We start from the raw sequence: 22,407 nt of genomic DNA, 5'->3' as shown, positions 1-22,407 counted from the left end.
TTTGAGGGCAGGGAGAAGCCTCTCAAGTGAGCTTACATGAAGTGGATTTGTTACAAGGAATCAGAGGATTCTTACCAAACCTGAGGGCACAAATTACAGGCAGGCCTCCCAGGAAGCTGCAGCCAGTGAGCCCCGCAGACAGATGCCAGGAACCGGCAGTGCTTCTGCCTTTGTACCATGATGGACTCCTATGGTCTCGGCGAGTCTGGGACTCCTGTCTATCTTTCTGTCCCTCTTTCTCTATGTCTGCTCTGTGTGTCTCTGCATTTTTCTCCACATCTCTCTATTTGTCTCTGTGTGTCTGTCCCTCTGACACTCTGAATGTGTGTCTCTGTGTGTGGCTGTGGGCCTCTCCCCGTGTCTTGCATCTCCAGGATTATTTCTCTCCTTTTCTGTCTTCATGTGCTTCTGTCTCTGTCCATCTGTCTGTCTCTGTCTCTGTCCATCTGTCTCTCCCTCTCTCTGTCTCTTAAACTGCTTCTTTTGACTTACTTGTTTCCTTCTCTCTCTGCTTCTGTGTGCAAATGACCAAACATGGCTTCCCCATGCAAGGTTTACAGCACTTTCTGATTTCTTGCCTAACAGAGACTGACCACCAACTCTGAATTCCAATTCCAAATTCCTGGGGAAGAGAATCCGATTGGCCCAGTTTGTCTCAAGCGTTAATTTCTGGTTCAGTTCATCTGTGGCCAGGAAGGCTTGAAGCTGGGGCAGGGAAGCGTCAGGTACTATAAAAATTCATGCTACTGATAAACAGATCATGAAGGTCCTGGCCAATGGAAAAGAGAAAGAGGAAGAAAGACTCTGAAAAAAAGGTAAAATGCTTACTATTCAGAAATATTATAAACATCTAACTAGAAACACTAACAGAATCAAAGAGTATAGGAGAGCTGGGCAAAATTGCTGTGTTAAAGGGCAACCTTCAAAATCAGTATCATTTCTTTACACCAGTGATAACCAATTAGCAAATCTAATTTTTAAAAAGACACAGTTCACAATAGCCAAAAAGTATAGAAAAGATGTAAGAATGAACAAGACGTATAGGGAGTAAAATTTTAAATTCTAATAAATAAAAATACACATAATATATGATCAGAATAAGTGGAGATCCATTCCAAGGTCATGGATGGGACAACTTAATATTATAAGAATATCAATTGTCCCCAAATTAGTCTATAAATTCAAGGCAGTTACAATCAATTTTCTAAATGGAGTTTTGAAGGAACTTTATAAATGGACTCTATACGTTTACATGGAAACAGAAGACCTGACAGAATTCCCTCTGAGGCATCTGGACCTTCACAGGCAGTGGCTGCTGTCTGCTGGGCTATGGCAAGAGGGTTGAAAACCTTTTGGAGCACCTGAGCCTCACCAGGTGCACTGCAGCAGTCTCTGTAAACTGAAGCAGGGCAACAGGGCAGAGAGAGGTATCCTGAGGCACAGAGATAGGATGGGAGGTAGGAATGGAGGCCAACGTGAATGGCCCACAGCAGAGAGAGCTCCCAGGACTCAAAAAGCTGGCAGTTGAGTGGTAAAGTGTGGAAAGATATCCAGAGCCTTGGGTCCCCAGATCTCTATCCCTCCTAAGGGGAAGTCTTGATTCCACCCTCAAAATATTTAAAGCCAGAAGAAATTTGAATAAAATTAAAGGTGCAAGAAAGCCCCAGACTCAGCTCTCCTAAAGGTTAGATTGACTCAGCCTCCCACTAGCAGCCTGAGAGAAGGACCATGCCTTTTCCTGGAGGATAGAATGACTTACCTCGGTCTCTACTGCTTTTTTTCACACCATGGCTGCCATACAATTGTTAAAATTATGAGACATAAGAACAATCAAGATAATGTGATGCATGGTCAAGAGAGGAAACAACCAGGCTCATTTATTAAAAAAAAAAAAAAAAGTAGAAAAAAAACAAACAAGAAAATAACCTCTCAACAAACTAGGAATTGAAGATGTAGTAGTTTCCTACTGCTGCTGTAACAAATGACCACAAACACAGTGGCTTAAAAACACAAATTTATTACCTTACAGTTCTGGAAGTCAGAAGTGCACAATGGGGTCTCACTGGACTAAAATCCCAGTGTTCGCAGGCTGCATTCCTTTCTGGAAGCTCTGAGGGATAATTTGTTTACTCATATTTTCCAGCTTTCAGAGGGCACCCACATTCTTTTTTTTTTTTTTTTTTTTTTTTTATTTATTTATATTTATTTTTGGCTGTGTTGGGTTATCGTTTCTGTGCGAGGGCTTTCTCCAGTTGCGGCGAGCGGGGGCCACTCTTCATCGCGGTGCGCGGGCCTCTCACCGTCGCGGGCTCTGCCGTTGCAGAGCACAGGCTCCAGACGCGCAGGCTCAGTAGTTGTGGCTCACGGGCTTAGTCGCTCCGCGGCATGTGGGATCTTCCTAGACCAGGGCTCGAACCTGTGTCCCCTGCATTGGCAGGCAGATTCTTAACCACTGCGCCACCAGGGAAGCCCCGGCACCCACATTCTATAGCTCAAAGCTAGAAATGTTAGATTGCTCTGATCATTTTTCTGCAGTTACATCCCCCTATGACTCTCTTCTTCTGCCTCCTTCTTCCTTTCCTAAGGACCCCTGTGATTACATTTGGTCCATCCACATGATCCATAATAATCTGCTATCTTAAGGTCAGATGACTGACAACTGTAATTCCATCAGGAACATGAATTCCCCCTTGCCATGTACCTGAACATATTTGAAGGTTTCTGGAATTAGGATGTGGATGTCTTTAGGGGATCATTATTCTGCCTACCACAGAAGGGAACTTTCTTGATCAAATGTAAGGCATCTGTGAAAAACATGCAGTTAACAATCATATTTGATGGTGAAACATTGAACAGTTTTTCTGAAGATTGGCAATAGTTCAAAGATTTCTCCTCTCACCAATTCTGTACAACATTGTACTGCAAATCCTACTTACTTCAATAAGGCAAAGAAAAAAGGGATAAAAATTGGAAAGGAAGAAGGAAATGTGTCCTTACCTTAAAGTGATAGAATTTTGTATATAGAAAGCTATGGAATCTCTGAAACTTAGAAAGTGACTTTAGCCAAGGTTACAAGATATGAGATCAATATTCAAAAATTAAATGTATTTATATATATTAGTTATGAACAGTTGGAAAATGAAATTTTATTTTATTTTATTTACATCTCTATTGGAGTATAATTGCTTTACAATGTTGTGTTAGTTTCTGCTGTACAACAAAGTGAATCAGCTATATGTACACATATATCCCCATATCCCCTCCCTCTTGAGCCTCCCTCCCACCCTCCCTATCCCACCCCTCTAGGTCATCACCAAGCACTCAGCTAATCTCCCTGTGCTATGCAACTGCTTCCCACTAGCTATCTATTTTACATTTGGTAGTGTATATACATCAATGCTACTCTCTGACGTCGTCCCAGCTTCCCCTTCCCCACCCCCCTCCCCGTGTCCTCAAGTCCATTCTCTACCTCTATGTCTTTATACCTGTCCTGCCCCTAGGTTCATCAGAACCACTTTTTTATTTTTTATTTTTTTAGATTCCATATATATGTGTTAGCATACAGTATTTGTTTTTCTCTTTCTGACTTACTTCACTCTGTATGACAGATGCTAGGTCCATCTACCTCACTACAAATAACTCAATTCCATTGTATATATGTGCCACATCTTCTTTATCCATTCACCTGTTGATGGAAACTTAGGTTGCTTCCATGTCCTGGGTATTGTAAATAGAGCTGCAATGAACATTGTGGTACCTGTCTCTTTTTGAATTATGGTTTTCTCAGGGTATATGACCAGTAGTGGGATTGCTGGGTCATATGGTAGTTCTATTTGTAGTTTTTTAAGGGACCTCCATACTGTTCTCCATAGTGACTGTATCAATTTACATTCCCACAAACAGTGCAAGAGGGTTCCCTTTTCTCCATACCCTCTCCAGCAGTTATTGTCTGTAGATTTTTTGATGATGGCCATTCTGACTGGTGTGAGGTGATACCTCATTGTGGTTTTGATTTGTATTTCTCTAATGATTAGTGATGTTGAGCATTCTTTCATGTGTTTGTTGGCAATCAGTATATCTTCTTTGGAGAAATATCTATTTAGGTCTTCCACCAGTTTGAGATTGGGTTGGTTTTTCTTTTGTTATTGAGCTGCATGAGCTGCAGCTCATATATATTTTGGAGATGAATCCTTTGTCAGTTGCTTCGCTTGCAAATATTTTCTCCCATTCTGAGGGTTGTCTTTTCATCTTGTTTATGGTTTCCTTTGCTGTGCAAAACCATTAAAGTTTCATTAGGTCTCATTCGTTTATTTTTGTTTTTATTTCCATTTTTCTAGGAAGTGGGTCAAAAAGGATCTTGCTGTGATTTATGTCATAGAGTGTTCTGCTTATGTTTTCTTCTAAGAATTTTATAGTGTCTAGTCTTACATTTAGGTCTTTAATCCATTTTGAGTTTATTTTTGTGTATGATGTTTGGAAGTGTTCTAATTTCATTCTTTTACATGTAGCTGTCCAGTGGAAAATGAAATTTTAAATAACATTTATAATAGCATCAAGTAAATGAAATACCTAGGATGAATCTAGCAAAAGATAGGCAAGACCTGTATATTGAAAGTTATACAACATTCCTGGGACTAATTAAAGACAATGCAAATAAATGAAAAGATACACCATATTCATGGATTAGATTATTCAAGATTGATAAATTGTCCATTCTCTCAAAATTGACCTATGGATTTAATGCATCCCAATCAAAATCTCAAAAGAATTTTTTTTAAAAAAATTGAAAAGGTGATTCTAAAAATATATATAGAAGTATAAAGGATTTAGAATAGCCAAAACAATTTTGAATAATAAGAACAAAATTGGAGAATTTACACTATCTGATTTCAAAACTTATTATACAGCTAAAGTGATCAAGACAGTCTGTTATTGGCATAAAACAAGCAAGCAGATCAATGGACAGAATAGTAAATCCAAAAATACACCTACACATGTATTGATTTTTGACCAAGGCACCAAAGTAGTTCGATGGTGAAAAAAAAGTCTTTTTATCAGGATGTGCTATAAGAACTTGATATCTTTGTGAGGGGAAAAAAACTGAACTTGATATCTATTCAATCCATAAACACAAAAAATAATTTAAGAGAGATTTTAGACCTAAATGTAAAAGCTAGAAACATAAATTTTCTTGAAAAAATAAAACATATGATAATATATTTGTGACTATGAATGGGTAAAGATTTTTAAATTAGAACTCAAAAGGAACTAACCATAAAAGGAAAAAAATGATAAATTAGGCTTCCACAAAATTAACATTTTTTGCTGATCAAAAATAACCATTAAGAAACTGAAAAGGCAAGCCACAAACTGGAAAAATATTCATAATACATTTATTTGAAAAAGACACATATCCAACAGATTGAGGTAGGGAGGATGTGATGAGAACTCCTACAAGTCAACAATGAAAAGATAATAATTCAAGAAAAAAAAGTGGACAAAGGGTGTGAAGAGGCACTTCACAAAAGATTAGCCAATAAGCACATGTAAAGTTGCTCAGCATCATTAGTCATCAGGGAAATGCAAATTAAAATCACAATGAGACACATTTCATATCCACTAGTATAGCTTCTATCTAAAACTGATAACACCAAATATTAGTGAGGATGTGGAGCAACTGGAAATCTCAGACATTGTTGTGGAATGTAAAATGCTATGATGATTTTGAAAGACAGTTTGGCAATGTCTTATAAAGTTAGACATAAGCCTACACTAAGACCCAGCAATTCTTCTCCTAGGTATCTACCAAAGAGAAGTGAAAACATACGCCTACAGAAAGACTTCAACAATAATGCTTATAACAACCTTTACATAATATATAAAAATCAGGACCAATCCAAATGTTTGTCAAGAGACAAGTGGAAAACAAATCTACTCAGCAATAAAAAGGAGTGAAATGTTAATACTTGCAACAACAGCAATGAATAAAAACAACTACATATAAAAGAATGTGAACTAATTCCATTTATATGAAGCTCTAAATCACACAAAACTAATGGTAGTAGTAAATAGAAAATAATCATGGTTGGGGGTAGAATTAACAGAAGCGCATGGGGAAATTTTCTGGAGTGGTAAAAATATTCTATATATTAAGTTGTCTTACCTAATTCTGGAATTTTATTCTTCCATATAAATTATTGAGATATAATATTACATGGAAAGATCCTAAGTATTCACTTAAATGAATTTTGAAAGTAATATATAAATGGCAATGCATGCAAGTTATACCTCAATAATTCCTATGGAAGAATAAAAACCTATAGTTAAATAGGACATCCTTAATAAAGAAGTATAGCAAGGAAAAACGTGCTTTATCAGAAAATAAAATAAACTATAAAGCCATAGTAATAAAAAGTCTGGTATTATTCTACAAAACAGATTATGGACCAATAGAACAGAATAGAGAGCCAAGACAAACCATTATCATACTTTTTGTGTAACAAAATAACACTACAGATCAAAGAAAATATTGGTTTAATAACAATGTTGAAAAAAACTGGAACATAAGAAAAATAAAGCTGGATTCCTACTTAAATATCACTTTATTCCACATAGATAAAAGATCTAAACATCTAGAATATTGTTACAACATAGAAGTAGGAAAGCAAGTCCTAAAAAATACTTCAAAAGCACAAACCACACAGCAAAAATTAGATGGATTTGATCATATCAAAATGAAGTATTTTTCAATTCAATGAAAGACATTTTGGAAAGTTAGTAGATGACAGAATGAAAGCACATATTTTTGGCATTTAATACCAAAAAAGGAATTTATTACTTAGAGTACACAAGAAACTCCTGTACATCAAAAGGAATATAGATAGCAATCCCATATTAAAAATGTTCAAAGATATGATTTAGCAATTTATAGCAAAGAAAACTCAAAATGCTCAAACTCATGATTAATCAGGGAAATGTTAATTAACAAAGAACAATCTCTTTATAATTATCATACTGGTAAAATTGGAAAACTGAATAATGCTAAGTGCTGGAGGGGATTGGGGTATGGAAATTTCTGTGTACTGCTGATGAGAGGGGTGCAGCCATTCTGGGAAGGTCCATTGAGTACTTAATTAAATTAGATATTGAAATACCTATGACCCAGCCACCCTGCTTCTTGGGCACATATCTCAAGAAATTCTCACACAGTCTAAGGTGCACAAGTATGAAGATATTGAGCTGATGAAGGGGGTTAGAAGAGTGGCTAAGGTATATCATAGTGAATGCACATCATAACATACGTACCAGTCAGCAGCTAGTAACGATGGATGAAATATGTACATGGCAACAATGATGCATCTGGAAAACACAGAACTCAGTAAAATAAGAATGAGAATGAAACATATGTTACAACACCATTTAGGTAAATTTAAAATACATGTACACAAAAAGACAATATGCCATTTGCAAAAGGCATTGCATTAAACAATTTAGAATAAATGATTGGCTGAAAGGAGAGGAGAAAGGAGAATTAAGAAGAAAATAAAACAACAGAGGGACCTTGCATGGACCATGATGATCTGGGGTCACTCACTGATGAAGAGAACTAACTCAAGCCTCTACACCTGCAGCTTAAAGCTATTTGGACGAATTCCTTCTCGGGGGAAGGACAATTATCTGGAAGGGAGAATGAGGGTTACAAAGTCAACGGGTTACAAAGTCAACAGGTTACTGAGAGCCCACAGTGAACCAAATGATTACAAAGGAAGTGTCTTCATCTTCAATTATTTTAGAAGAAGGAATTGAAGCTCAGGGAAGCTAAACAACTCGTCCAAGGTCACAGTTTGTAAAAATCAGTGCCAGATTTCAGACTCAGTATCAAAATGAGTCATCACTTGACTATTACTGCCCTGGCCCAAGCCGACATGGTCGCTCAGCGAGACTGCTGCCCTAGCCTCCTCACGGTTCTCCCTGCTCCCACCCATGCCCCTATCGTCTACTCCACATGGCAGTCGGAGCATCTCTGCAAATCCCTGTAAATGTAAGTCAGATCGTGTCACTTCTCAGCTCAGAACCCTGAGAGGCTGTCCCCATCCCACATCATTTGGAATGACATCTACAATGCCTACATGTCCTACAAGCCCCAGGATGGCCTGGCCCCTGCCTCGCTTTCCAGGCTCATCTCTGATCACTCTCCATATTGACTTTCTTGCTGTTTCTTAAACACTCCCAGGGCATTCCAACCTCAGGACTTCGCACTAGTCTTTTCCCTCATTCTCACATGGCATTATCCATCCCTTCACTCAGGTCTCTGCTCAAATATTACCTGCTAAGAAAGGCCTTCCCTGACCACCTTATCGTCAATGCACCATCTTCTACTCATCATTTTTAATGCTTTACTCTGCTTTGCTTCTACCACTTATCCCTACCTGACAGCACATTATCTATATTTTTTTGGTTGGTTTATCTCCCACGTTAGAATGAGGGCGTCCTACTAAGATGCTGCTCTGAATCATGTGCTCTGTACAATCCCTGGCCCAGGGAAAGCCCTCATCCAATATATGTGGATGATTGTCTGGATGTCTGAGCCTAGACCCATGTTCTTTCCACTGTACCACTCATGGCTCCCAAACAGGGCTTGGGGAAGGGAGTACGGTAAAAATAGCAACAATGGGACTTCCCTGGCAGTCCAGTGGTTAAGACTCCATGCTTCCAATGCAGGGGGCGCGGGTTCTAACCCTGGTCAGGGAACTAAGATTCCACATACCGCGCAATGCAGCCAAAAAAAAAAAAAAAGAAAAAAAGTAGGAACAACAAAGGTCAAGGTGGCCCTTTACTAAGAAGTAGGTGTGTGGGTCACGGAGACAAAAATCCCAGAACCTGATGGGGCTGAACAAAGTGGGGGCAGTGGGGGCAGGAGGAGGAACCAGCATTGAGATTTTAGGATTTTAGCCTCTCTGATCTTTCTGCTTCCAAAAAAGATGAAAACCAAACTGACCAACCAGTTCCACGACCCTTAGATCAATGCCTGAACTTGCTCTCATGAACCTCAGGGGAGACAGATTTCACAACTGCCCTACAAAATCCCTTTCCCAAGTCTAATGACCATCAAAATAAGAAATCCCTGCCTTATTACAGGCATTAATTTCTCTTGCTGCAATTTAATCCCATTTCCTCCAAGAAACATACTGTGTAATTGAGAAATAAACAAGGGGGTAAACTGCTATGGAAATCTAACATCATTTACACAACTCAAGAGATTTTCTCCTGGATTGTAATTATGTGTCTCTTCTTAATTCCAGCTACCTCTCAGAAGCTAGCTCTTAGCGCTGAGCTTGGCAATCAACTTCCATAAAGATGCCACTTAGTGTATGTCTTTCCTAAGGGACACTATTGACAGAACCATTAAGAGGAGATATTCCTTGGTGGGAGGAAAGAAAACTCTTTTCTCAAACAATTCATTGCCCCTCTGCTAAAAGCACATTCACTATTCATTTTCACCATACTCAGTGATGTCCTTAGGAGCCCTGGGAGAACACTGGTCTGGCTACAAAACCCGTTCTGGTCTTCAAAAAGAAAGCAGGCTATTCTCCCTCAGCACCACTGAAGATGGATGAAATTCCATCTTCGTGGGTTCATTCCTTTTCAGTTAAACATTGCCCTCTTCAGGTTCTGCCTCTAAAATGTCAACAGCTGAAGATGAGAGAGACAAGTCCTTAATGTCTCAGTGTAATGGGCATGTGTGGCTTCTGCTGAATCCTTCAGCCATCCTTCTTCTGATAGCTGCATCCATCTCATACATACATCTCAATTTTCTTGCAGTAACCATCATCAGTTGTATCAGTTAGTTTTTGCTGTAATAACGCTGCATAACAAACAATTACAAAACCTTAGTGTTCACAGAAGTAAGCATTCATTGGTCATAGTCTGGAATAGTGTATGTCTATCTCATCTGGGCTTGCTCACACTTCTGGGGACCACCTGGCTGTTTGCTATTTCAGGGCAATTGGAGTGATTTGACTCTGTTTCATGTGTCTCTCATATTCCTGATATATTATTCTGTTGATGACAGAAATGCAGGAGAGCATGCAAAACAATCAAGGTCTCTTGAGGTCTTGGCTCAGAAATGATACATTCTTACCAGCTATTGAATAAATGCAAACTTAAACAAATACAAGGTACTTTTTCCACTATCAAATTGGAAAGATGAAACAAATGTTGAGGCACAGGGTTGGTGAAATGGAATTGAATGTTCTCATATTTGGTAGAGAAAGAATCAACTGGTAAATTTCCCCATATGGTGACTTGGCAAATGTTCTGTCCTTTTGATCTGGACACAACACTTCTTGGGGTTTATCCTAAGCAAACAGAGAAGTGTACAAAGATCGGTGTACAAGTGCATCTAGTACAATAGGTAAAAGTTGGAAAAGTTAAATGTCCAACATTAGGAGATGGATGAAACAAAGTATAGTACTTATATGCAATGGAATACCACATACTATATATTATATATGGCATTATAAATGTCAAGAGATATTTACTCTGCAGTTGGGTAAGTATCACATGTTGAATGATTCTACTTTTGTTAAGAAAACACACATATATGTAGATACATAGTCATTGAAAATAAAGTTTAAAGGAAGTACCAAAATGTTCATTGCAATTATCTATCTCTGGGTGGAGAATTATGAGATATTTTATTTCTTTTTCTTGTCCATATTTTCTCATTTTTCTACAGTGGGCCTGTATTATTCACTTAATTCAAATCTTATTAGAATGTGTCTGGTTGCTCATTCTGCTGAGAGTTGCAAGCTCTCTAGCTTGCAACTTTTTCAGGAGTGTTTTGCCCACAGTGGACTCCAAACTCCCCTGTCCCCTTGACCCGGCCCTGATCACCAAGGCTGGCGTCATAACCATAACCCTCTCCAGTTTCATTATTGCAGTGGGTTTATAACCTTGTAACCATCTAATTCTGGGGTAGGAACTGCAGTGCCAGTGGCCCCTGGCTCCCTAGCACCACCTGGAGTGTGTAGCCTGGTGACTACGCTTACGCCAGGGCTGTGGTTCTATTCTGGCTGCAGGAAACTAACCGGGCTCCTTTCTGCAAGAAGCAAAGTGAGGAGTGCCTTCCCAGCCCCAGAGCTGCCACTGACTATACCTTGGGAACAGGAGCCCTGTACAGAATGCACCAAGGAGCTCATTACTCAAATATGCCCAGTGGCAAACCATTTGCAAAGCGAGCAAGCTGTTTGTAGAGTGAATAATCACTCTAGCATTTGAGTTTCACTCACAAGGAATGTTAACAGCACATTGTAAACATTACTCATGTTAATATTGTTTTTTCAATCCTTCATCTTCAGAATGAAATATTCCTTCATCTGTCCCTGATCCAAAACTTATATATACTTGAAAAAATGTATCTGGTTAGCAACTAATGTTTTTCAATTTGTATTCCAATGTCTGTATTGGCTTTGATTTGGCTTAAAGTCTTGGCTGAGCTCCCAAGACTGTGGGGTGACAGATTCTTTCAGAAACACAACTAGGATGAGCTGAGAGCAAAGATCAAATTTGAGGGTCATATGCTCTTCACTGAGATGTCCCGGGAGGTGACTGGACCTCTTTTTACTCTCCCCCTTCCATCTCTGTATGTTTTAATCCCTTTGACTGCCATTACAAAAATACCACAGACAGGGTAGCTCAAACAATGCACATTTATTTTTCATTATTCTCAAGACTGGGAAGTCCAAGGTCCAAGATCTAAGATCAAAGGCAAGGAAGGAGAGAGGAATCTCCAGGGTCTATTTCGTAAGGGCATCAATCACTTTCATGAAGTCTCTGCCTTCATGACCTAATCACCTCCCAAAGGCTCCACCTCCACATATGATTACATTGGGAATCAGGTTTCAGTATATGAATATGGAGGGGACACAAACATTTAGTCTAAAGCATTGTACCTCTCTGTATGGGATTCAAGGGCCCTAAAGTCCCTGACTAATTTTTGTTTTCTCCATCCATCAATTTGTGACAGCTCTGTATTAATATCTCCCACTAGGACTGGGGACAGTCTATTTCTCCTTGTAATCCTGCCTATTTTTAGGCCTTTTTATTAGGAGCATTAAGGTCATAATTATTATATCTTGATGAATTACACCGTTTGTCATGTACCATCTTAATGCTTTCACCTTAAAATCTATTTTGTCTATTAGAACATCTCTTATTTTGGGGTTAGCATTTGCATGATATGCTATTTCCATCCCTTATTTTTAACCTTTCTATATTAATTTTATTTATGACTCTTAGACGCAGCAGATAAATGGATTTTAAAACACTGTTTTGATTTTTAGTCAACATGATAGTCCCTGCATTTTAATAGGTTAGTTGAATATGTTTACATATGGATTACTAATTTTTAAAATTGTTTACCATGGTTTTCCTGTCAATTTTTTCTCTTTTCCAAACTTCTCTTTTTCCACTGATTTGATTGTTTTACTTCTCTTAACCCCCTGCCCTTTGTTGGTTTGATGGTTACAATATCTGTTTCTATTATTTTAAAGGTTGCTCAAAAAAATTTAACACATATCTTTAATTTTATATATTTTTTAACAAAGTCTGAAGTTCGGGGGTTTTGTACACAATTTCCTTCCTCTAAACCACATGAAATCACCTTCATTGTTGATACTGCTTAGAATTTCACTTCTACCTCTGTTGAGGAGCTAGGAGAGAGGAAGAAAACTGGCGGTAGAGGGTAAGCCCGTGACACTAGGCATACTAATAATACTCATTCACATTTCTTTATTTTACACAATTAAAATCACTTTATTGTATCTTTTATGATTTTTTAGAATATATGTTTATTGTGCAATATTTTCAAACAATACAGAAAAGTAGAAGGGGAAAGTAAAAGTTATCCAAAATACCTCTACATTGCAAGGACTACATTTGGGTAACCATTCTCTCATGTATCTCTACATGCATATGTACCATTTCATAAATGGATTTATATATTCACTTTTTAAATCAAATGACTGGTTTCATTGAACTCTTTGAGTTTTGCTTACCTCTCTTTCTCTAATATACACATCTTACGTAGCCAATATATTAACAGCTTACCTAAATATCCCATCCTAGCTTTATCTTCGTTCATTTAATCACAGATTAAAAAGGTGAAAGAAAGAAAGAAAGAAAGAAAGAAAGAAAGAAAGAAAGAAAGAAAGAAAGAAAGAAAGAAAGGAAAGAAAAGAAAAGAAAAGAAAAGAAAGAAAGAAAGAAAGAAAAGAAAGAAAGGAAAGAAAAGGAAAAAAAGGAGAGAGGGAGGGAGGAAGGAAGGGAGGAGAGGAGAAAGAAAGAGAGAGAGAAGATGGGCAAGCAGATAAGTATATAAAACTTCAGTCATTGTTTAAATCCTCTGCAGTCAGCTCCAATAGACTTAACTCATTCTTTGTAGGCTTATATTATGGAAATTTTCATGCATACACAAAAGAAATGAGAAAAGTATAATGACCTCTCATATATCTATCACCCAGCTTCAACAATTATCAATATTTACATTTTGCGAATCTTGTTTAATTAATCCTTCCTGTGGTAGGCATAATAACGGCCCCCCAAAGATGTTCACATTCTATCCTCTGAGAATATCTTACCTTACAAGGCAAGAGGGATTTTGCTGGTGTGATTAAGTACACTGAGATGAGGAGATTTTCCTGAATTATCTAGGTGGGCCTAACCTAATCGTGTGAACCCTTAAAATTGAGAATCTTTCTTGACTGTAGTTAGAGAAGGAGATGTAACCAGGGAAGAATGAGTGCAACTTTGCTGGCTTTAAGATACAGGCAGAGGGCCTCGAACCAGGGCCTCTAGAAGCTGGAAAAGGTAGGGAAACAGATTCTCCCCTAGAGCCTCCAGAAAGAAACAGTCCTGCCAGCACCTGGACTTTAGCCTCGTGAGAACTACGTCAGACTGTTAATCTACAGAACTGCAAGATAATAAGTGTGTGGGGATTTTTTTGGCTACTAGGTCTGTGACAATTTGTATAGCAACAATAAAAACCTAATACACCTACCTTTCCTCTTCCTCTCTTCCTCCCTCCCTCCCTCCCTCCTTCCCTCTTCCCTTCCATTCTTCCTTTCTTTCTAGTGAGGGTTGCAGTATTTTTTAGCAAATTTCAAATATCATCATATTTTACCTATAAATAGTTTACCATATATTTTTAACAGATGAGGATTTAACAAAAAATCACAATACCTAATCCATCTTACAAAACAAACAAGTGTTGAGTATCATCCAATAATAATCTATGTTCAGATTTTCCTTTTTGTCTTTAAAAAAAGTCTTCCTTTATACTTGGTTTGTTTAATCAGGTTCTAAAGAAGGTCCTTAAGTTACATTTCATTGATATTTCTCTTAAGTCACTTTTAATTCATAATAGTTTCCTCTTCTTCCCTTTTAAACAGGCCATTTTTTGAGTAAAGAACTGACTTGCATCACTCCTACTGACATTTCATTAGTTAAAGCAAGTCATGTGGCCAAGCTTTATGCTAATGGGGTGGAGAAGTATAATGCTCTTACGAGGAAGGGGAGCAAATAATGGAGAATAATACAAACTACCACTGTCACTCTCTGATGTGACAAAGAGAGCAGCAACCTTGGTGGGCCAGTTCTGGGGTGTCCTGAGAGTTGTTCCTGGAAACTCAACCTAGACCCTGCTCCTCCAGCCCTCCCAAAGATTGTGTACCTACCTCATCTCCCACAATAACTCACTTTCTCCTCAAATTAACTGTAATTGAACTCTGCAGCCACATTACGGATGCATCATGGTTTATTCATTCCACGTTGATAAATAATCATTTTGTTTACAGGTTTTTAGAAAAAAAATTGCAACTAAATATAATGCTGTAACAAAATCCTTTAAGATATATACTCGAATGCTGTATCTTTACTCCTATGGGATAGCTTTTTAAGTGTGGGATTATAGAGCCAGAGAATATAGATCTTCTTCATTATAACAGCTATTTCCATATTTCTTTATAAAAAAGCTAAAATAATTATTCCAACTTTCTTCCTATATATTTACCAGGGGTATGTAATTTGACTGTGTAATATTTTGCCATATGATAGGTGACAAATATTATTTCTTAGGTCCTTTAATTTTCATTGGTCATTCTGACCACTAGTGAAGCTAGGCATTTTTCTTTTTTTTTACATATTTATTGAGGTATAAATTACATACCATAAAATTTACCTATTAGAAAGGTAAAATTGAATGATTTTTAGTAAATTTATAGAGTTGTACAACAAACACCATAATCTAGTTTTAAAACTTTTTCCTCTCTCCAAAAACTTTCCTCATGCCTGTTTGCAATTAATTTCTGCTCCTTCCTACACCAGCTCCAGGCATCCACTGATCTGCTGTTGCTTTAGGTTTTGCCTTTGATGGCATTTTGTATAAATGGAATCATGTAATGTATAGTCTTTTGTGTCTGGCTTCTTTCACTTAGCATGTACTCAAGGTTCACCTATGTTGTGGTATCCATAAACAGTATTTTCCTTTTTATTGCTAAATATTATTCCCTTGTTTGGATATACCACATACTATTTATCCATTCACCAGTTGATGTACACTTGGATTGTTTCTACTTTGGGCTATTGTAAAAATGCTGCTATGAAAATATGTGTTTTTTTTTTTGTGGACATATATTTGCATTTCTCTTTGTTAGATATCTAAGTGGAATTGCAGATATGATAAATTTATGTTTAACTTTTTAAAAAGTGCCAAACTTTTCCAAAGTGGCTGTACCCATTGATTTTTCCACCAGCAATGCATGAGGGTCTGTCTCTCCACAACTTTTGATTTAGAGCCATTCTGGCGGGTGGGTAATGATCTCCCATCGTGGTTTTAAATTGCACTTTCGTAATGATTGACGATGTTGAGCGCCTTTTCACATGCTCATCAGCCATTCGTATATTTCCTTTGGTGAAATGTCTACTCAAATCTTTTGCCCGTTTTTAAGTTGGGTTGCTTATCTTCTTATTATTGAGTTATAAGACTTCTTCACATATTTTAATATAAATCATTTATATATATACACACATATATATATAATTTACAAATATTTCTCCCAGCTGTGATTAAGCTGCTGGTGTTCATGCCCTATCCACCCTGGTAGAACCACTTGGGCAACGAAATTTAGATGGAGGGAAATAATGAGGAATAAGAACAGTCCAAGACAAGATGCCCGTCCTCCCTGTTCATACCCGAAGCTCAGCAGGTTTTCCACGAATAAACACTTCTCAAGATGTTGTTTGCCGCTGGTCAATTTCAAGACTTCTAACATGGTTGTTTGGGCAGTTTTTCCCAATATTTTAATTGTTTTTTTGAGGAGAGGATTCACCAATCCCTTCACTCCAACCTGGAAGTTGCTAGGCAACCCTTTTTATGTTTATGACGATTTGGAATTGTCAACAGTCCCAGCAAGTGTCAAGGCTGTGTTCTATTTTCTCAAATTGGGACTGCGTCCTGCACGGATCCCTGAACCACTCACAGTAGCCAGGGGAATGCAACGCTGTGATTGGCCAGGCCTGAGTGCCCCGCCCACCCCCATCGTCCGGGAGGGAATGAATTCCCACAGCACTTAGCCTGAGTGTCGAGAGGGCTGGTCCTATAAGAGTGAGTTGGGGTAATTTTTCCTTGAAAGGTGTCATGACGCTAGGTGGCAAAAACAGTCACCGTTCACTACAGGCTCCCTTCAGAGTTGTAATTCCTGGGGTGAAGCAGTTACCTCACAGGCCAGGGACCAACACCTCCAACGTCTACCAGGTCCATAGAGACCCCGCTTGACCAGTCAGCCTTGCTGAGTTCTGAATGATCCAGACAGACATAGCCTCCCACGATTCAGGCACAGAAATCTGGCTTCGGATGAGAGCAGATTTCAGTGCCTTCTAAGCTTTCCTCCAGCCGGAAGCCTCAGAACCTAGAGTTCTAAATTTCTTTTTTGCTTTATATTGTATTTCTTCTCATGTTTCCTTGTGCCTTCTTTTCAACAATGTTCTATTTAAACATCCTTTACCTTTCCATCCTAAAAAACTTCCCTGTTCTCTTGTTTGTGTCTGGCATTCTCTGCCGCTCTGTCTCGCTCTCTTTTTCCATCATCAACATCTATTTGTTGAACACCCACAGCAGTCAGGCAGTGTGCACAGCAACATGGGTGCAAAAACAAAGATCTATTAGCTACAAACCCTTGCCTCAAGTTTTACAATGTCTCTGCCAGAAAGAACCTATCATTCATGGCGAAGCTTAACGCAGAAGTATAACATGTAAGTGCACATGAGGGATGCTGAAAGTGCAGCTTCTGCATTCTCCCAAGGCTGGCCTTGCAGACAGACAGCTTAGCTGAAAGCATCTGTAACTACAAGAAGGAATCTAAGCATCAGGATACATTCCTCTTCCCAGGGCTGGAAATTCCTCCCTTCGTCTATTAACACTTCTGAAAAATGCCCGTAACTCGAGAATCACTAGGATGCTGGATGCCAGGCATTTAGAATGGAAGATGAATTCATTCCAAAACGTAGGTTGCTTCGTAAGATGGACAGTATCAACTTAAATGCAAAATGGCAGTTTTGATGTGGTGGTGGAGGGATTCTGGAGCAGGGATCCATGTTGGGGAGGGGGACTTGCATGGGGCTCTCCGAGGGCATCGTGTGCCTGTGATGCAGGATAAGGTGGGTACAGAGGAAGGATGAGGACCCAGAGGGGGAGGGAACCTCCATGTGTTGACTCCACACTTCTGTGCCAAGGACCACTCAGAATTCCATCCATCTATTATCCCTGGGTTAAGTTTCTTCCTCCTTTCTTTTCCTTTCCCACTCAAGTGCCAGTTGGTGGGCAGTAGTTTATATGTGATTTAGAGCTCAGTGACCTAGACAAGGCATTTTGACTTTTGTTGAAGTTTAAAAATTGCGCAATCCCTGTGATCGTTGGTTGCTAATGTCACAGGCTGGTGAGTAACTATAAAGGAAAGCAAAATCTTCCATTCCATCATGGGCTCCTTGCCATCATAGTGAATTATCACAAGAGCAATCCAAGGGCAGAAACACCCCTTTTGGAAGGGGAAAATGGAGAGGATTATTCATGCTATGGAAATTTTGAGAGACTGAAAGAATAGACCCTGGAAAAGGGGGGGAATCACACAGTAGGAAGGGAAAAAACACTATCTCACCTTTGAGTGCGAAATTAGTTTACCTTCGTTAAGACTCCAATCCCATGAAAACTATAAATATAGCATCTTGACTATTTAAGAGAAAAACACTAATTTTCAAGTTTGTGCTATTTCTAGTGATTCCAATCTGCTGTGCAGGAAGTGTGAGAGTGCTGATAATTAAGGAACACTATGTTAGGCGATGATAACACACCACCTCTGGATCCCAGCTCATGGTACCTTGTAAATGTGACAAAATCAGATTTGATACAGCTAAAATGTCAGAGCTACACGTTAGCAATTCTCTTATTTCAGTACAGTTCAGTGATGCTTAACTTCGCACTACAATCCTTGTGTCAGTGTTCCTTGTCATAAATAATGCGAATTCAAGATAATTATTACAAGGAAATATAAAAAACCACAAGCTGAAATCATTTACAAATCACTTCTCCCCCGGCTTCTTGTCACTGACCTGCATAAATTGCACAATTCATAGTCAAGAGAATGAGGAGAGTTGATGGATCTCCTCATGGCCTTCGAGAGTGTGAAACATCAGAAAATGAACTCATGATTGTCTTCGCCCACCCACCCATCCTTAGACACCTCTGATGACTCCCTAGAAGTCACCCAAGCCCCAACCTGGCTGTATTTCCTTATTCTTCCTCTTCTCATACCAATCTCCTAAATCCTATCAAGTTTACCTACTTCTCCAATCCCAGGTTGTGTTTCAGATCTTCCCCATCTTTTGAAGTCACCTCCTATGTCCAGGTCTGAGCCCTCCACCTGGCTGCCTGCGTGAGGTATCCAAAAAGACAAATCTAACTGTGCCTTGCTTGAAAACCCTGCAGTGGTCCCCTCTACCCCTAAGTTGAGGTTCTAGATCTTTGGCATGCCTACATGGTGCTCGGTGATCTGCTCTGCCCATCCCTCTGACCAGATGTCCCCCACCCCTGCTACCTGCTCCTTGTACTTCCTGCCCAAACCAGAAATACCAAACCATGGAGGGTTCCACACACCCCATGCTGCTCGAGCTGCACCCTTTTGTTCATGCCAGCCTTACCCACTACCTTCACCTAGACAGCTACACTCATCCTTTAAGACTGTGCAGAAGGCATCTCCTCCAGAAAGTCTTCCCTAAGCTCACGAAGAGGAATCAATGTGCTTTCTCAGAATTTCCCATCCCTCTATCTGTCCCATCATATTGTTTACCTTTCCTTCAGCACTGATGGCTGAGAGGTCCCTCAGGACAGGGACTGGTTCTCATTCATCTTTCTACGCCCAGCACAGAACAGCAGCCCAGGGATGTTGGAGGCATTTTCTGAAATTTGAATCTGATTGTGGGTTTAATTAAATTATTGGTAAAAATTGTACAAATTCAGATTCTATAAGGGGGGAAAAATCACTTGCTTCAATTCCTGCAATTCCTGTATTAAAGGAGCGTGACTGGATTTAAGCATTTATTCAAATAGGTCATAAAATTATAAAATCATGGACTGTGTATTTATCCATCTATAATATATATTGTTCTATGTTCTAGAACTTACATAAAAGTGTCATTCTTTATGTTTTGAGATATATCTAGCTTTTTTCACTCAGTAATGCATTTTTTAGATTTTACATTGAAAATCTAGCTCATTCATTTTCATTGCTGTGATATATTCCATTGTATGACTATATCATGACATGTATGTTCATGATTGTTATGTTTTCTTGCTAAATTATTTGATCGATATGTAGGGCTTCTTTTTGTCTCTAATAATACTTTCTCCATTAAATTCAATTTTCTCTTATACTGGAAACGCCACATAGCTTTCTTTCCTCTGATTTGTGTTTGTAGATATAGCTTGCCCCTCTCTTTATTTGCAAATATTCACTATGATTTTGTATTAGGGATGTTTTAATGAAAAACAAAAAGCTTGATTTTTATTATTTGTAATCAATCTGTTGTTTTTTTCTTTTGACAGGTGATTTTAAACTTATGAGTGCTGATATATTTAGATTTAGTTATTACCAGGTAATTTTTTTATTTACTTGTTTCTTTCAATTTCCTTTCTTGACTTTCTTGCCTTCTATTAAATCAATAAAATTTTCTTTATTTTTTCCTTTCTCCTCTTAACTGGTTTAAAAGCTATAGACTATTTTTTTACTCTATTATTGTTTACTTTTTATTTTTTTAATAAAAAATTTATTGAGATACAATTCATATACAATTCACCCATTCAAAATGTACAATTCAGTGTCTTATAATATATCCATGGAGTTGTGCAACCATCACCTTAACATCCCAATACACTTTAGAACATTTCATCACCCCAAAAAAGGAACCCATACCCATTAGCAGCCACTCCCCATTTCCCCCAGACATCTCCCTCCCAACCCCAAGCAACCCCACTCTACTTTCTTATTTATTTATTTATTTATTTATTTATTTATTTATTTATTTATACTTTTGGCTGTGTTGGGTCTTCGCTGCTGTGCACAGGTTTTCTCTAGTTGCAGCGAGCGGGGGCTACTCTTCGTTGCAGTACGTGGGCTTCTCATTGCGGTGGCTTCTCTTGTTATGGAGCATGGGCTCTAGGCGCATGGGCTTCAGTAGTTGTGGCACGCAGACTCCGTAGTTGTGGCTAGCGGGCTCTAGAGCATAGGCTCAGTACTTGTGGTGCATGGGCTTAGTTGCTCCACAGCATGTGGGATCTTCCTGGATCAGGGCTTGAACCCATGTCCCCTGCAATGGCAGGCGGATTCTTAACCACTGCACCACCAGGGAAGTCCCCAATCTACTTTCTGTCTCTATGGATTTGCCTGTCCTGGACATTTCTTATAAATGGAATCACACAATAGGTGGTCTTTTGCGACTGGCTTATTTTCTTAGTGTAATGTTTTCAAGGTTCATTGATGCTATAGCATGTCAACACTTCATTCCTTTTTATTGCCAGGTAATATTTCATTGTATGGATATGTCCCATTTTATTTATTCCTTGATCAACCAAATATTTGAATTGTTTCCACTTTGGGGCCATTATGAGTAATGTTGCTATAAACATTCAGGTACAAGTTATTGGGCAGACATATGCTTTTATTTCTGGGGTATTTCTAGAAGAGGAATTTCTAGATCATGTGGTAAGTCTATATTTACCCTGTTGAGGAACTGCTGGACTGTTTTCCAAAGTGGTATTTTGCATTCCCACTAACATTGTATGAGGGCTCCAATTTTTCTACATTCTCACAGTATTTGTGATCTGATTTTTGATTCTATGCATCCTAGTGGTTATGAAGTGGTATCTCATTGTGGTTTTGATTTACATTTTCCTGATGGCTAATGTTGTCGAGCATCTTTTCAAGTGCTTTTGGCCAATTGTATATCTTCTTTGGACAAATGTCTATTCAGATCCTTTGCCCATTTTAAATTGGGTTATTTCTCTTTATATTATTGAGTGGTAGGAGTTCTTTATATACTCTAGATACAAGTCCTTTATCATATATATAATTGGCCAAAAATATTCCCCCTGTCTGTGGGTTGTCTTTTCATTTTCTTGATGGTGTCCTTTGCAGAACAAAGGTTTTTAAGTTTGATATTTTTCAATTTACCTATTTTTCTCTTCTGTTGCTTATGCTTTTGGTGTCATATAAGAAACTATTGCTTAATTCAAGGTCACGAAGATTTATACCTATGTTTTCTTCTTTTAATTTTTAAGATGCATACTTAATTATGCCTTTATTTCCTTTATTCTTTATTCTTTTTTTCTGAAAATCTATTTAACACACTTGAATGTCTCTTAGCTGATTTTTTTTAATTTTTATTATTTATTTATTTATTGGGTCTTCGTTTCTGTGCGAGGGCTTTAGTTGCTGCAAGTGGGGGCCACTCTTCATTGTGGTGTGCGGGCCTCTCACTATCGCGGCCTCTCTTGTTGCAGAGCACAGGCTCCAGACGTGCAGGCTCAGCAATTGTGGTTCACAGGCCTAGTCTCTCTGCAGCATGTGGGATCTTCCCAGACCAGGGCTCGAACCCGTGTCTCCTGCATTGGCAGGCAGATTCTCAACCACTGCGCCACCAGGGAAGCCCCTCTTAGCTGATTTTTTAATTTTAATCTTCTTATGCTATATTCCAAATTAATTCATGTCTACTACCTTCCAATTTTTCAACTTCCAATCTAAATTTGATTCCTGTTTTAATTTTAATATTCCATGTGTCTATGTTTCCAGGATTTCAAAT

Source organism: Balaenoptera musculus, chromosome 4, assembly GCF_009873245.2.
Source record: "Balaenoptera musculus isolate JJ_BM4_2016_0621 chromosome 4, mBalMus1.pri.v3, whole genome shotgun sequence".
In the NCBI taxonomy this organism is placed as follows: Eukaryota; Metazoa; Chordata; class Mammalia; order Artiodactyla; family Balaenopteridae; genus Balaenoptera; species Balaenoptera musculus.
The sequence above is the reverse complement of the archived record's forward strand: the minus strand, read 5'-3'. Positions refer to the sequence as shown.